The following is a 16,112-nucleotide window of genomic DNA, read 5'->3' on the forward strand; positions in this document are numbered from 1 at the left end:
GGTCACACATGTACACCAACATGCTTGCTTTTTTGTGTGCAGGTTCCCTGAATCAACCTGGAGTCTTCATGTTTGCAAGGCAAGAGCTTTATTGAGCGATCTGTCTCCCCAACAAAGCAGAACCGTTCTTAATGCCTTTAAGTTCTCGGTGACACACAATCGTAATGATGGTAACAGTGACCCCTTCTGTGCTTGGGGGCAGTCACAGAAGCTGTGTTTCTGAGCGGTAAGAGTCCTTGCCTAGCACACATAAAGTGTTGAGATCAGTCCTTAGCATTGCAAAACTACGCCAAAACAACAGGAAAAGGTGAGGACCTTGCTCAGAGGTCTGCTTTGACTCCCTAGCAGAATCCAATCTCAATATCATGAGCTTGTGAATCCTGAGGTTCCTTCGGTAATCAAACTTTATTCTTGGTTCAGCTGAGAATTGGAATGTCATGTTTAACATCAGATTTAAAATGTGGCTGTTGTGCAAACTTTGAGGATCAGTGTGAGCTGCAAGTGAAGAAAACTCTCCTCAGTGGAGATATTTATCACACACAGCTCAACGGGGACCAGTGAAGCAGCAGCCATGACACATCATGATCATATCCTAACTTTTAGGAGAACAGTGTGAGGGAGACACACCCTGCCCCTGTGAGGGAAGAGAGTCCCCATTGAGGAATTCCACAAAGCTCCTGGCCCAAGCCCTACTCAGCAGTTAAGAACGGTCCATACAAATGGAATCTGAGGAGCTGTGAAGATGATGGAGCAGGACAAGGGAACGTGGTGTTTGATGTGGAGTCCTGGGATAGCGAGAAGGCAGTGGGTTCAAGGTAAAGAAACATAAATGAGATGTGAATTTCAGACAATGCATCACTACCAGCTGATAATTAGGATGAATATACCATGTATATCCACTATAGGAGAGGCATAGCATGGGCCATGCTCCATTATATTTTTTAATGTTTCTATAATTCTACAGTGATTCAGAAATTCAAACGGTTTAACCATCATCTCTGCATGGAGGCAAATACCTATCACAATGGCACTCAGGAGGCCGAGGCAGGAAGAACACGGTGACAGCAAGCTGGAAATGGGCTACAGAGAGTACATTCAAGGCCATCCTAGGCTATAAGGCTAGCCTTAGACTCTGCAATCTCCACAATTGTTTTACATAGTCTATTCAAAGCCATTTTAGGCTATAGAGTTAGCCTTAGACTCAGCAATCTCCACAACAATTATTTTAGGCCATGGTCCTGAGGTTTTATGCCTGAGTGACTGGGAAATTAAAGCCATTAAAAGAATCATCTGAGAGTTTGACCTTTAGTGTTAGAACTTGTGGAAGAACTAGTGTTAAAGTCAGATCTCGAACTTGGGCAGTGGGGTAGGCAAAGCGTAGGCTCAGAACATTAAGTATTTGCCTTATACCTTTAGAGTAATACTCAAGTCTTTGAGAGGCAAGTTTTCTTTGGCAAATGGTGCAAGAATCCGGCTGATTCTCTGGAATGGAAGTTAACTGAACGCAAGGCCTTTCCTTGCACTGCAGCATTTGGTTTTGTTTTTTCTCTTCTAACCATTGTCCTAGGTTTGTTTGTTTGTTTGTTTCTGTGCTAAAACACTGACCAAAAACAACCTAAGAAAGACGGATTGATTTCCTCTTACACTTCTAGGTAACAGCCCATCACATGGAAATCCAGGCAGGGTCTAAAGCTACAGCCACAGAGGCACTGTGCTTCCTGGGTTGCTGCCTGTGGCTTGCTCAACCTGTTTTCTTACACAATGCAGGGTCATCTGCCCAGGAGTGGCACCACTCACGGTGGGCTGGATTCTCACACAGCAATTATCAATGAAGAACATTTCCTACAGACATGTCCACAGGCTAATCTGATGGGGAAAGTTCCTCAGACAAGATCCCATCTTCAAAACAACTCTAGTTTGTGTTAAGTTAACAAAACTTATTCAGCACAGTATTGTAGTACATTTTAAAATGCAGATTGACTGACTGATTGATTCTGTCTTGGTGGCTTGAGGTATCTTCTTGAGCTGTACACAGATATCTATGGGTAAAAGCTGGGGAGGGAAGTCACATTTTCATTTCAAGAGTGGAGAAAGCTGGAGATCACCCAGATTCCTGGTCTCTTCAGACAAAGCTCTTGCACCACAGGGAAACTGTCTCCTGGGATGCCTGTTCCTTTCATGCATGAACTTGAGCCTTCCTTTGGTGGAATGTGGTTCCGAGCAGAGTCTGCCTCTCTGCTTTCTACTGTGTGAATTTTTATCATGAACAGTCTGGAACAGCAATGTCACTAACTTTCTCCTCAGGGAGATCACTGTCTCAAAAATGAGCTTAGTTAGTAGGAAAGTAGAAATATAGCAATGTTGGTAAATGCCAGAGTCAAGAAACACATCCTCCGAGGACTCACTGTGCATGGTAATGAGATTATTTTAACTACCTAAGGACCATGTTTCCCTTCTGGGAGTGCACTGGGTTAGTGAGGCTGGTAGATTTGAGACACGAGTACACTATAAAGTTACACTATTAACTACACAATATAATTCCCACCTATGGAAGCTCAGAAGGTGTTTGGTTCCTGATTCTCATGAGCCTTTCATATTAAATGAAATATACCAGGCAATCAAAGACAAGTTCCATATGACCTCTCTTATAAGTGGAATATATAAAAGGTGATGTCATGGACACTGGGAGTCATGTGACCTCTCTCATAAGTGGAATATATAAAAAATGATGTCATAGACACCAAGAGTAGAAGCATGTTGGCCGACTTGCTTCTACTGGAAGTGTAGATAGAGGGAGGGAAGATTGGGGAAAGGCAGCTGACCGGTTCCTAAGTAATCATTAGACAGGAACCAACTCTGATGTGCTGTGGCACACGGTGACTGGAGGTATCAGTGAGTGTAGGTTTCAGGACACTCCCAGGAAGCTAGAAGAGCAAGCTGGAGAAATGGCTTAGCAGTTAGGAGCATGCACTGCCCCTTCAGAGGACTGAAGTTTAGTCCCCAGTGCCCCTGTCGGCTCACTAGCACTTGTACCGCCAGCTTCAGTGATCCGATGACCTCTGCTGGCCTCCATGGGCACCCATACCCACATGAGCATGCCCACACACAGACACATAATTAGAAATGAAATAAATACTTGGGGGGAAAAAAGGAAAAGAAGTCAAGCTAGAAGAAAGGATTTAAATGCTTCTACCATAAAAGCCAGTGTAAGTATGTTTGACCTGGTTTAAGTGATAAAAGCAAGTCACCAAGGGTACTTAATATTAGGTAGATATTCTCTGAGTCACTTGTTTCAAGCTCTGCTATCCCCTAAACCCAAGAGCTACAGGAGTTTGTTTCCTCCACACTTACGTCAGCCTTCCCATCATCCTGTCCTGTCTTAGCTGCTGGGCCAAGTCTCCGTTTGCAATCATGAATGCTTACAAGGCAGGAGGCCAAGCTTCCCTAAATTGCTCACTGAACCTTATTGTAAATTTATATTGAACTCTTAATGGTGAGAGCATTAAAAAAATTGGAGTTTCTGAAAGGTGATCTCATTTCATGTTTTTTTTCCTTCCCTCATCCACATTCTGAGTTAAACCACATTTTTTTTTTAAAGACCTTAGTTAAGTCAGAAGACTGGAAGTGTAATTGTCATTGAATTTACTTTAATGATTACAAACAGGAAGGAGATGGTCATTCATTCAGAAAATGGTTATTGGATCTGCTATTGGCCTTGGCTGTTCTGCTCATCTTGGAGGTGAATAAGACATGGCTTCTCTCCTCAAGTCCCCTAAACGGAGGAAGAAAAACAAAACGAACACAGAAACCTGTAGAGTACCTCGTCATCACCGTTGAACCAAATAATAACTTACCTGAAAACTGAGCGCCTTAAAATAAGAGACAGCACAAAGCTTGCCTTGTCTGAGTCAGGTGTACGTGAGTGTGCAGTGGTCAGCTTAGTCGAATGGTTCTGGCTGGAATCTCTCATAAGGTACTGACAGAACAGACATCTGAAGCTTCCACAGTGCAAAAAGCCCCGCTTCTAAGATCCCTCCCATGGCTGTCAGCTGGAGATCTCAGTTTCTTCTCTCATAGACCTAGCCATATGTCTGCTTATAGCATGAGATCTGAACTGTCCCTGAGGGTGGGAGTGGAGGACAGAGTAGAAGCAGCAGCATCTTTTATGACCTAATCCCAGAAGTGATGTATCAATACCTCTGAAGGATTCTTTTGGTTATAGAGATCAACGCTCGTAGTGTATTAGAGGGAACTTTGCAAAGATATGTGTAAGGAGAGAAGAGTTCATTGGGGGACATTTTCAAAGCTAACACAGCCTACCATCCAGACACTGGTCTGCTCAGTGTCTAATATCGTCAATGAAGAAGCACAACATTAAAGATCTAGATGTCAGTCAAGAAAGAGTGTAGCACAGGGGCTTGAGGGGGTGACTACAGGGACAGAGGGTCTTCTGGTCGGAAGAGTGAAGGGAGTTGCACATATGGACTCACAGAAGTTGGAATATAAATGAGATATGTGCAAACTCAAGCTAGACTCAATCCCAACATGGAAGATGGGCGTGAAGTCCCACACTAGTCACAGATGGAGTGGCAATTTTTAGTTGTGGGAGATAAGTCCGTTTTCTTTGAGAGCTCCTGGTAAGTTGACCATGCTCCAGTGGAAGGCCACACATCCAAGAATATATATCAATTACAAATTAGACATGATAGTTTATTTTTTTAAGGGAACACAAAGCTGGGGGGATCTGGGAATAGTGTGAGGGGAGAGGTTAAAAATGATCAAAATATTTTGCAGGAAATTCTCAAAGAATGGATAAAACATTTTTTTTTTTTGGAAGGAAGGAACATTAGAAGTGGATGCTGGGCACAAATGCTGAATCAGGTTGAGAGCAGGAGGACTTGAGAGCTGTCTGGGGATTAGCCATGTTGAAAGTCTGGAGTCCATCTTCGCCATTTTGATTTTGTAAAGAATGAGTTTATGGCTGTTGCCTGTGTTCCTTTCAGCTGTGGTAGAGGGGTGGCCTTTTGTCTTTGAGCCATCTGGGACTCATGCAGCATGAGAGGCTGAATTTGAAGAGTCACCTGATAGCTCCTGGGCTATGGCACCAGAATTGGTCCCTGAACAGTTTTTCTTGGAGCGCTACTTCATTTAAAGCATGGCTTGTTGAAGCTAAGAAAACATTCCCTTGGTGCATTTGTAGCATCACTGCTGATTCAGACTAAAGTTGCATCTTCTACTGCATGCTGCTCATGTGAAGAACTGGAGAAGTTTCTGTAATGTCTATAATAGAGTGTGTATTCAATCTGAGAAAGTTTTCTAGAACATGGCAGGTGTTCTCTCCAGGTCCTTATTCCTTATAGACTTCATAAACAATGCCTGTTCAGATCCCACTTCAACTTCCTAGTTCTTGTGACTATGTGTCTTTGAAGCCATTGTAGGGAGCTGTCATGCTCAAGGCAGCTTAACTCCCCTGGCCTTTCTCTGCTCTATCCTGGTACAAACCTTGGAATTTCTGTAAAGACTGATAACCGTGAGGCTGGGGGGAATGCTCCGGGGTTAGGAGTTCTTACTGCCCTTCGTGAATCCAAGTTCAGTTCCCAGCACCTACATGGAGTATCTCCTGACCGACCATCTGCAACTCCAGTTCCAGGAGATCTGACATCCTCTTCTGGCCTTCATGAACACATGCATGCATATGTGTATGCAGGTACACATACATATAAATAAATAGGAAAATCTCTTTTTAAAAAAAAAAAAAAGGAGAAGTACTATTTGGAGAAGAAGAAATTACATGATCATTATATCTTGGAACTAGACTTAGGCTCAATCTGAGTTTCAGTTCTTCTCAACACAAGACCAGGTTCAGGGTACGTACACTTTCAGGACATCACAGGAAATGGCTACTTAGCAAACTGTGCACAGGTATCCCAGAAGAGGTCATGAATACTGAGCATGAACTTGGGTCCTTAAAGTCATAATGATATTATAATATTCTGTTTTAAATTCGAGAATTTAAATATAAATGCTGCTACTAAGATGTGACCATTATAGGTCACACCAGGAAACCTTAACCAATTTTCTTAGAGTTTTTGAATAATTTTTCTCTTATGTTTCTTATTCTGAAAACAAAAGGGAAATCCAATTGATAGCTGTGAGATTGATTGCATTTAGGAGAGAGGTGAGGAAGAGAGAGAGATGGGAGAGGAGAAAACAAGTGAAGAAGAAAGAAGTGAGGAGGGGAAGGGCATAGCAAAGGAGACTAAAGGAGGGAAGGGGAGGGAAAGTAAGGAAGGAGAAGAAAGGAAAGAGAAGAGAGGAAGGGAGGTGGTGGGGAGGAGAAAAACAGAGCTGGAAAGGATATGAAGAAGAGAGGGAAATGGGTAAAGTTTAGGTTTTTATCAACTCATTACATAAATTATTGAGGCCTAAATGTCTTCATGTATAAAATGAAGAACTCTATCTTATTTATTCATTTTTTTTCCAGCTCTGAAGTGTTTTTTTTTTTTTTTTTTTCCCCGAACACTTGGACTGACTGACTTCTGCAGCTGTCTTTGGCTACTTTGTGGATTCTTCTTACTTCCACCCTTCTCCACCCTTCCAACCCCTTAACATTAGCTAGGAAAGAAAAAGGATAGAGGGGGAGGGGTGAAGTTATTGTTAGACAACTTCTTGCTGATTAGGGGCATTGTTCTTTGGAGCAGGTTTGATCTTCACTGTCAGGACATCTAATTTCTTCTTTTTTCTTCTTTGTGCATGACCACTTAGTAAGTTGTGACCAGCAGCAACCAATCACCAGCCAACAATCCACCCTGTCGATCAGGGCCCTAGCATTTTTATACCCTCTGAAAAATTTCTACAATTCTAAACATCACACAGAAACTATCTCCGGCTGGCAAAATCACGCCCCTGATAGAGCATGTGGCAAATCATAGTCAGCTGCTGTGTACAAACTGAAGTAGCCCCATATCCCACATCTGGAATTAAAACAAAAACATGTTCTTATAATATGTCTCTGTCTTTTTAAAGAAACCGAAACTCCAAGATTGTCACTACAGACTTTCCTAAGCCTATGTAGTTTGTCTACATTTTTAACTGATGGTATGATAGAAATGGTAGGGTCTATGACATACATTCAGATTATTTGTGGCAAAAATAATGGTTTTATATAAGATGAGTTTCAACTTTATTTTTAAAATATTTCTAAGAGTGATACTGAGGATGGGAGGACGTCTGGCTTTGAGGGATTGATCACGATCAGCAAGTGTCTTTGTAATGAGGGTGATGCTTTGCAGGTCTTTTACAAAGGGCTATCTTTCTAGTTCTATGTGAGTCTGTAAACTGCAGACTCTTGCTAGCATTGCTGGCTGCCTAAGTTATAAACATTGTCACCCTTAGGCAGCAGGAATGTGGGCTAGTGTTGAGGTGAAAAGAAGCATTTTGTTGCCCCCAAATCATAAGTAGCTTAAAGATAAGAACTTCCTGCTTGGTGGCTGCTTAGAGGGTCAGAGTACTTGCTGCTCTTACAGAGGACCTGTGTTTATTTCCAGCGCACAGGGTGGCTCACAACCACTTGTGAACCCAGCTTCATAGTATCCAGCATTATCTTCTGTTCTCTGTAGTCATCAGGCACACACTTGGTGCATATACATACATACATACATACATACATACATACATACATGAAGACACTTAAAAATAAAGGAAACTTTATACATAAAAAGAATTTCTTTTTCATTCACCTCTTGTCCAACCTTGAAATTCTGGACTTGCTCTTCTCACAGCCCTTCCATTAAGAACACAAGGAGGCTGTCTCAGATCTAGGGGAGGCATCTGTGTTGATGGACTCTCAAGAAGATAACACTCCTCTACTCAGCTAGACAACAAATGAGTAACCATAATTAAGATACATCACAATCCATTGTTCTAATGCCCAGCCCTTCTTACACTACTGTAGGGCTGTCGAAATTATCTTTCCAACCTTGGTTCCCAAATCTCCCTACCAGGGAGCCAGAATATCTCCAGCTGCTCTCTGAAAATAGGAATTACACATTTTTAATTTTTTTTTTATAACTTGGCACCATGCTTTGAAATCTCCATCATCTTTGCGAGCTAAAATCCTATCCAAACACTACTAAATTCATTTAACATTCTTTTCATGAGTCTTTTCTGGCCCTTCCAGGCAGAAGGAATTGCTCTTTTTCTTGTATTTCTAAGATAATTTATAATTCCCATGGTATCGACTGGTTTATGTCCATCTTCTGTTACATAAAAATAACCAGTTATGACCATGACAATTTAACAGATGAGAAGTGGGCAAGTGGGTTGAGAGACTTTGTGAGAACATCAGGCTGTTAACTGCTGGGAGGACCTGACGGAGTTAGGAATAAATGTCAGCAGTGAGCATCCTTCAGAATGGTGTGCAATAAAAAAAATATAATGTTAGTTGAGTGTGGTAGCACTTTGGTCTGTGATCCCAAAGCACTTAGGAAGCTGAAGCAGAAGGACTGTGATTTCAAGGTCAGCCTGGGCTACACAGTGAGGTCCATGCTAGCTTAGGTTACATAGGAAGAGCTAGTCTACAAAACAAAAGAAAAATAGCAGAATAGAACATAAATATAGCCGGGCAGTGGTGGCACACGCCTTTAATCCCACACTTGGGAGGCAGAAGCAGGTGGATTTCTGAGTTCGAGGCCAGCCTGGTCTACAGAGTGAGTTCCAGGACAGCCAGGGCCACACAGAGAAACTCTGTCTCGAAAAAACAAACAAACAGAAAACAAAAAAACAGAACATAAATATAAATGCTCATGTTTATTTACCTTTCATTCCATGGACCAAAATGAAAGCCCCAGGTGTCCAGTCGTCTTACTCTCTCACAGATTCTCAGGTTGCTTCAAACCAAACTACGTTTTCCCATCTTTGACCAGTGGCCACCAAGGTTGCATCCAGCCTAGCTCATTCTGGCCAAGGAAAGAAGATAAGAGTGAAATTCAGGCACAGATCCTTCCTCGTAAGGCAGAGAAACTTGCCGTGAGTCCCAGTGACCGATAAACCGGGAGGCTTAGTGCAGCTGGGATTCAGAAAACAGGAGTCAACAGGTTTGGTAGACAAATAGCAATGGCTGCCACAGACCTGGGTACAGCTGTTAAGGCTTGTAAGCTTAGTGGCCTCTCTCTTACATGGTGCTTCACATGCTCAACATCTCCGTCCTCAGTCCCTTCTTTTCTTCCCCTTTCCTTTCTCTCTTTCCTTCTTGGAGATCAGCCCCATTGTGGCATGCACACTAGGCAAGTCCTCTACCACAGAACCACACCTGAAGCCCTCCTGCGTATACTGCTAGAAAGCAGTGTGGGGCCGTGAAGAGCGTTGGAGCCAGGAGCTCACCTGATTCCAGGGATCTAGAAAAGTCACCTACACTTCAGACTATCATTTGCACCTTTGAGAAATAAATATACAGATTCCAGAAACTTCTCGTGTTTATGAGTTACTCTACAGGTAGCTTAAATCGCCAGGGTGTACAGAGTAGTATGAGAGGCTTTATTCTGCCTCTCCCACAGAATACTTGAGATGAGCAACCTATAAAGAAGGAAGGGTTTAGCTTATAATATCACAGAACAACATGGGCCACACCTTTGCCAAAGGAGGACTCTTCACCTTCTCATGGAGACCAGGAAATAGAGGGAAAGGAAAGGAAGTAGCCATTGGCCCCAATCCCCTCCAAACCAACCCACAATGACCCTTCACCACAATAACCTTTCACCCCAGTGACCCTTCATCCCAATGACCCCTTACCCTTTAGTTCCACCTCCTAAAGGCTCCATGGTCTTCCCTGGAGTTAAAGGCTGACAACCAGGCCTACAGCAAACAGGGTTTAGGAGATCATCCATCCTCCGTCATCTCATGGTATTGTTATGTACATAATGCAAGTAATGCCTTCTAAAGTTAATACTATCTAGCTGACTCCAAGGAGTGAGCCCAGGAAACCAGACTGAAATTGAGATTATTCATAAAAAGCATTTATGCCAGGACATTAAAGAAGCAGAGCTATTACTTATTTGGTGGATTATCCAGGTCGTTTACAATTAGCCGAATTTAGTGTTTGAATTCCATGTAGCTTGGCCCATGCTTGTAGCATATATATTTCTATTATTTTCTTAATATGCCAGTTCATTCCATGAGACATTATCTTTATATAGGACTACATTTATTTCTGTGTATGGGCAGTCCAGGGGAGTGGGTACCTATGTGTCACAACGTGCATATAGAGGTCAGAAGACAACTTGTGCAAGTCAGTTCTCTCCTTCTGCCCTGTAGGTCCTGGAGATAAACTCAAGTTGTCCACCTTGGCAGCAAGTCCCTTTCACTGTCTGAGCCATCTTGACAGTCTTAGAATCTCTTCAATGTTAACCCCATATTTTTTAGCTCAGAGCTGAATACACAGCATCTCGCTACACATTCGTGAAATCAAATGATGTGTCTTTATGCACCTTCCCCTTTCTCCTCTATGATTTCAGCTTCTGAGATCAAATTCTTTTTACTCATATCCTTTATCTTTGCATGTTTTCACACATGCCTGTCTCAGAGGAAAGCCAGAGGAGGACTGTATTCTTTCTCAGCACCAATCTCTAAGTGAAATCCATCCAAAACTATGCACCCAGAAAAGGGGGATCTCCCGGTACTACTAAGCTACTGACAGTCCATCTTAAAACCCTGAACACCATTCTTGGCCTGTAGAAACAAACACCAGATCTACTTCTGTGACCTTTGAGGGGGCTGCAGGTCTCACGTGGTCCACTCTACCCCACCCTTCCTGCCATTCCGAAACTCCTACCACTGTGATCTGGGCAAGCATATGCCGTGGCTGCTTCAAGCACGCAGGAAAACCTGCAAAATGTTATGATTTGTTGCTATGCTCACGATGTCAACTTAACTGCAGCTGACAAACAGGTTTTAAATAGAACATGTTGCTTCATTATAGTATTTTCCAAGTGTGCTCTTTTCTCTCTCTCTCTCTCTCCCTCACACACTGACACCAAACATTTGAGGAATGCCACCACAGAGGCTTAGATGTCACTTCTAGCCACTTATATTAATGATTAAATTATATATATAAATATAAACATATTTATGTAACATAAATGTAACATATATTATTAGAAATATTAGAAATGATATTAAAAATATTAGAAACATATATATTAGAAATGAGCAAAACAATTATCAGTGATTTTTAAAAATTATTTTATTTTTGAAGAAACCCCTTCTGCTCAAGCAGAGGGTTGTCAGTTGACCTTGTTTTCATGGCATGGCTGCCTTACCTGGTATCTCTGTTCCAGATGCTGAGTCTCGCTTCCCCTCCCCCGCTCTCAGTAGAGTCCCTGGGAAGTTCAATCCTACTCAAGCTCCAGATCAGGGCCAACTGTCCCTACTGGTGTGACATCTAGAATTCCCACCACAGTAGCACTGCAGTTGTGGCATGTGTCACTCTGCAGAGAGAGTGAGCTGCCATCCTGTCCCTCTACCCTACCAGGCACTAAACAGAGGGGCTGACAGTGCCCATTAGTAACTTTTAATGCCCAAACCACATGAAGGGCCTTAATTGCATTTTAAATCGTGTCTTAGGTTGGTGTGCACTTGTAATGGAAATTCCAAGGGACAATACAAGCCTCCAAAGGCCGTTCCTCTGATGGTTCAATTTTGGTAGCTTTTGTGACACCACAGATTTTTAAATTCTAAAGAAATTTGATTTTTTTTAAATATAAAAATGCCTTGTTAATGCTTGATTTTTTTTTCATTCCCAGCACTGAGGGTCTCCACAGCTGTTTGCGGGTTGTTTAGGCTTTAGCTGTAAATGTTTGGACATCAGCTCAGAACATCGAGTCAGAGAAACATTCTGCAAGTGTTATCTCCTTGTTCACAGGAATCCGAAGTGGACCCAGGGAAGAATTGTTTAGCGATGGAAACTGAAATAGCAATAAAGAGGGATGGCCAAATTATGTAAAATCACAGAACATGAATAATTCAGCACTCGCTTGAGTGTGATTTTTATTTTTAATGTTAAATAATACTAGCATTTCCACAAACTAATAACACAGACACCAACTGGTAAGCTTTTTGTTGGGGGTCTGGGGTGAGGGTACATAGGGAAGGGAGGAAGCTGGGACCAAGAAGTTATCTTTTAAAATAGTGTGCATTCACTGAGCCCTTGGCCTGATTACCTGTGTTCTAATTCTTCATTTTATTCAAGTTTCACAAATGAAGCTGAGAGAAATCCATCCATATGCGTCTTTGCTTTCCTGATCACTGGCAATAGCCACAGTGTCTTCTGAATTCCCTTCTCCTTTGAATCACAAAATTTCAATCTACTACTCTGTGTGCACAAGTATTTAAGATGAGGGTATGTTTGTTCCTGTGTCTCATAAAATAAATTATATTAATATTTCTCAGAGTCTCATGTAGCCCAGCATGGCCTTGAACTCTGTGGGTACTCAAGGATGGACCTGAACTTCTTCTGCCTCTGCCTCCCCAATGCCTGGATTGCCAGTGTGCACCACCCTGCCCAGAGCTTTGCATGTGTGAGCAACACTATGGCCAACTTAGTTTCATCTCCAGCTCATAATTTTCTTTATGGTGATGTGTGCAGTGTAACCCGAGTGTATAGTTACTGCAGAAAAGAACGAAGACCTGGGAAAAGAACTTATTTTAATCCCAAACAAGTGTTAACGCTAGGTGAAAGGAGAACCTTTTCGACCAAAATTAACTCGAGGATCATGGGATGAGTCAATGATTTAAGAGATGATGGAACGTGGGTGAAAGCTGTAACATCATTACGAAACCTAGCATTGAAAAGAGACCCATGTAAGGTACATGGGAGGGGGCGGGGCTCTCAGGGAGTACATCCAAGTGGCAGAAACATCATACTCGTACAAAGAGTGAACACATACAGATTTTACTGTTTGTTTTTGATGCGAAGGATTGAATTCCTGCATTCTCAGCCCGCTCTCTGCTGAGGGGCTATAGACACACCTGACTCTACCAGAGCAGCTTTTAATGGTCTTATTTAATAAAATAAAATTGTAAAGAGTTCAGGAAGTGCTCTGTTAAGGAAGAGATCAAGAAGTTTTGAAAAGCAAGAGGCACTGTGTTAAAATGAGCCCAGTACCCCCCAAATCACTTGGACTCATTCATGGAAGTCGTGAGAGAATACACATTAGTGCAAAATTTGGAACCTCAACCATCTTTTATTTTCTTTTTTAACCCTATTGATTTGAGAACAATATAAGGTGTTGTATAATCCAGTGATTGGGAATGTTTGCCAGAGAATATAAACCAGAAAAATAACGGTATCATAAAACAGAGCTTTGTTGTGTGCCCTGTGCGAACATTGTGTTGGGGTAGGGCATGGGGGAGCTTACAAGGAAATCTGATCATTCACAGTCACTATATGGAAGAAACCCTCCTAAAGAACCCTGGAGGGTCGGACTCCTGTTAGGAGTGTGTAAGCAGCAGAGGCAGAAGCCACTGACTGAGCCTGTGAAATTGTGACCACAGGAGTACCTCAGCTTTGGGGTGGGGGGGGTGTTTCTAAACATACAACAGGAACAGAAAGTCAGACTTAGGCAATGTGGCTTCCTAAGGATTAAATATAAGACAAATCAGACTCTCATGTTAAGTAGAGGTCTGTGGTGAGCAGTGGACAGATTCTAGGGGACCTTGAGTTTGAGAACACATTTTGTTAGTGCTGAGTCCGTTGAAATCAGTCATCATGCAACTTATAAAACAGTGTAGCTCCCGCGGGCGTCCTCCGGAGCCTCGGCGGTTAGAATCAGCCTGACTCATCAGGCAGCGACTCTGCAGACCTGTGCTAAATGCACCTTCTTAAGGAATGGAATTGGGCGGCACTCAAGAGCTAATTGGTACATATGGTTCCTCAATTCATTCTTCCGTCTGTAGCAGAAGTTGTCATAACCAATGGCAAAGTGTTCCCAAAAGGAACACCCGCATACCCTAGTCATGTTCCAGAAGATTCTAGCATGCCCCATAACTAGTTAAAGTGAACCCATTCCTTCTTTTGCTCATCTTCCTGAAACTATAGTTGAGACTATTTAGAGTGAACAAGAGGCATCTAAGTAAGACTTTTTTTAATTTATTAATCTGTAACGTGTGTATGATTGTGTGTGTGTGTGTGTGTGTGTGTGTGTACATCTATGACTATCTGCTGAGGTCAGAAAAGGGGATGGAATCCCTTGAAGTTGGAGATACAGGCAGCTATGAGCTTCCAGGTGTGGGTGCTGGGAGCCGAACTCTGCTCTTCTACAAGAAGAACAAAGCTTTCTTAACCAGTGAGACTTTTCTTACTCGCAAAAGAAATTTCTTACCGAGAAGAAAATAGAAGGAAAAATCATTTCCTCCAAATTCTCACAAGGAACAAAAGCTGGAATACCTGTTAAACATTTTAAACTGCGTTTGAACATGTTAAACATTTCGGCTACACATTTCCTATTACTTTCTCTGGCATTCTTGCTTCACTTTTATGAAGGGAGAAAGTGACGGCTGCAAACTGATTTTCCCAGCATCCCAGAGTTTGATAAAAGGAACAGAATAGAGATTTCAAACCTGCATCGGACTTTCATTAACCATGATCGTTAGCCCCATTCTGAACTATTGACAAAATGTTATAACATTCTTGAAAGCTGGGCTTGTATTCTTTTAAATAAAGAACTAGTTAATCAGAGGCTCATTCTAATGAAAATGACCTAATTCTTCTGCTAAGTGCTAACTTAGAAAAGGGGGGGGGGAGGCTAAAAGATTGTTTGCAAAAATGCATATTGATTCACATAAATCAATGTTGGAGCATGATTGAGGTGTGAATTCCCCTGGAGTTTCCGAAATGTCCTCTATCTTCTCTGTGCAATAGGAGAAACTGTTTGCCTGCATTTTGATAACCAACATGGAAATTAGATATTAATATATACGGAGAAAGACAGAGACGGAGAGAAAATACTTAACAGCCCAAGAAGGCAGGAATTGTGCCATTACTCACAAGTGGCAATACCATGAAGAGCTTACTCTGTCATCCTGTAACAAGGGCAGGGCTGTCCCTGGGCCCAGGTGCCAGACAGTGGAAAGGACAGCCCCACCAGCCTTATTACATTTACAAGCCTGCAGGTTTTGTCAAAAAAAAATCTGCTCCTGCTTGCTCTCACACAAATATAACAAATAACAGAAACAGATATGAAGTCACACTTTTCTTTTGTTTAAAGCTTAAAAAATAGTAGGTCGTAATTATCTTGCAAAAAAGACTGAGCTTTTTAAAAGCTTATTAAGGTCGGTTCTTTTAAAAACTCTCCTTTGTCTCTTGATAAACAAGTCAAAACAAACAAAAAACAAAACAAAGAAACAGAAAACAAAACAAAAAAACCAAACACCCCTCTCCTTGGTCAGCCAAGGTGCTAGCAAGGCCAGGTGACTTCCAGTGAGACTTCATGACCTTCATCGACATGTCACCGTGCAATCGACATTTGTCCATGGTGTGTGTCTACACTGTGCAGGACACACACATAAAAAAAATGAATCTGGACAGTCTGCTTCCTACTCCGCAAGTTAGCAGTTCCTAAGAATCATCTAGAAATCAGGTAAAAAGGCGGGTGTTCCACTCCTCTGTGATTTTTGCCTTACTGGCTGACGTGCTTGATTTCCTCAGGTTGCTACAGAAGGAAGCAGAAGCAGAGAGGGGCACATTTGTGCATGGAGAGGTGGTCTCCTTTGCACTGGGGCTCCAGGGGGGTATGTATATTGACTGACTTGTTTCTGCTTACTTGAATTAACTAAAACATAAGCTGTTTTGAAGCATGAGAGGCTGTTTGAGTCAGCAATAGGAATGTAAAAATCCCCCAAATAAAAACCTTAGCTGATCTGTTGACGGACCCCTTCAACATGTATTCATGTCATAAGATCTCTTACTGGGTATTGTGAAATAAGGCTGTTTTGAAACCTTGCAAATAAGGCGTTTATTATCTGTTTAAAATCAAAAGAAGAAAAACAACCTGATGTTCTGGGAAAGAAAAACGCTAAGGGTGTTTGCCAAATTTCTCTATTCTTACCTCCTAAAAAAG

The 16,112-nt window shown here is 42.0% G+C and overlaps 1 protein-coding gene across 5 annotated transcripts in view; it reads left to right on the forward strand.

The window, feature by feature from the left end:
* Esrrg (estrogen related receptor gamma) overlaps positions 1-16,112 on the forward strand; it is a 613,235-nt gene that overhangs the window by 323,153 nt on the left and 273,970 nt on the right. The window lies entirely within an intron of this gene.

Source organism: Arvicanthis niloticus, chromosome 10 (assembly GCF_011762505.2).
Source record: "Arvicanthis niloticus isolate mArvNil1 chromosome 10, mArvNil1.pat.X, whole genome shotgun sequence".
NCBI lineage: Eukaryota > Metazoa > Chordata > Mammalia > Rodentia > Muridae > Arvicanthis > Arvicanthis niloticus.